Consider the following 1,125-nt stretch of genomic DNA (forward strand, 5'->3'; position numbering starts at 1 on the left):
CGAGCAATGAGCATCGAGCTTAAACATATCGCAAACGTCAAACATAATATAACGGGATTAATATATATCGCGCACGTGCGACATGTTTCTCACAAGGCGCAAAAAATAATTATAAAAGGAATGCAACACGAGGACTTCCCAGGAGGTCACCCATCCTAGTACTACTCTCGCCCAAGCACGCTTAACTTCGGAGTTCTGATGGGATCCGGTGCTTTAGTGCTGGTATGATCGCATCCGACATGTTTCCCCGTCTTCGTCCCTTATGCTTGCCACTCCCAGGTCCGCTCCAAAGACGATTCTACATTCTCACTACCATTACAACCGTTCCCTAACAATGGATAATGTCATATACTACTTACTCTCCCGCTCAATCACGGAGACGAGTTTTCCACGGTTTCCACCCCTCCCTCCATACCGCAGCAACACGAGTTTTTTCCACCCCTTTCAGAACGCGCTCTTCGCGCCACAAAGCCGCCCCAAGACGCGCGAGCAATGAGCATCTAGCTTAAACATATCGCAAACGTCAAACATAATATAACGGGATTAATATATATCGCGCACGTGCGACATGTTTCTCACAAGGCGCAAAAAATAATTATAAAAGGAATGCAACACGAGGACTTCCCAGGAGGTCACCCATCCTAGTACTACTCTCGCCCAAGCACGCTTAACTTCGGAGTTATGATGGGATCCGGTGCTTTAGTGCTGGTATGATCGCATCCGACATGTTTCCCCGTCTTCGTCCCTTATGCTTGCCACTCCCAGGTCCGCTCCAAAGACGATTCTACATTCTCACTACCATTACAACCGTTCCCTAACAATGGATAATGTCCTATACTACTTACTCTCCCGCTCAATCACGGAGACGAGTTTTCCACGGTTTCCACCCCTCCCTCCATACCGCAGCAACACGAGTTTTTTCCACCCCTTTCAGAACGCGCTCTTCGCGCCACAAAGCCGCCCCAAGACACGCGAGCAATGAGCATCGAGCTTAAACATATCGCAAACGTCAAACATAATATAACGGGATTGATATATATCGCGCACGTGCGACATGTTTCTCACAAGGCGCAAAAAATAATTATAAAAGGAATGCAACACGAGGACTTCCCAGGAGGTCACCCA

General features: G+C 47.9%; 2 non-coding genes across 2 annotated transcripts; both read right to left on the bottom strand.

Moving 5' to 3' along the window:
* Positions 1–117: 117 nt before the first annotated feature.
* On the bottom strand, positions 118–236 carry LOC123178715 (5S ribosomal RNA). Its single transcript, XR_006489795.1, has one exon. It is a non-coding gene; the product is annotated as a 5S ribosomal RNA (ribosomal RNA).
* A 367-nt stretch (positions 237–603) lies between these two features.
* LOC123178716 (5S ribosomal RNA) lies at positions 604–722 on the bottom strand. The gene has a single exon (XR_006489796.1). It is a non-coding gene; the product is annotated as a 5S ribosomal RNA (ribosomal RNA).
* Positions 723–1,125: the final 403 nt, after the last annotated feature.

This window comes from Triticum aestivum, unplaced genomic scaffold (genome assembly GCF_018294505.1).
Source record: "Triticum aestivum cultivar Chinese Spring unplaced genomic scaffold, IWGSC CS RefSeq v2.1 scaffold114868, whole genome shotgun sequence".
Classification (NCBI taxonomy): domain Eukaryota; kingdom Viridiplantae; phylum Streptophyta; class Magnoliopsida; order Poales; family Poaceae; genus Triticum; species Triticum aestivum.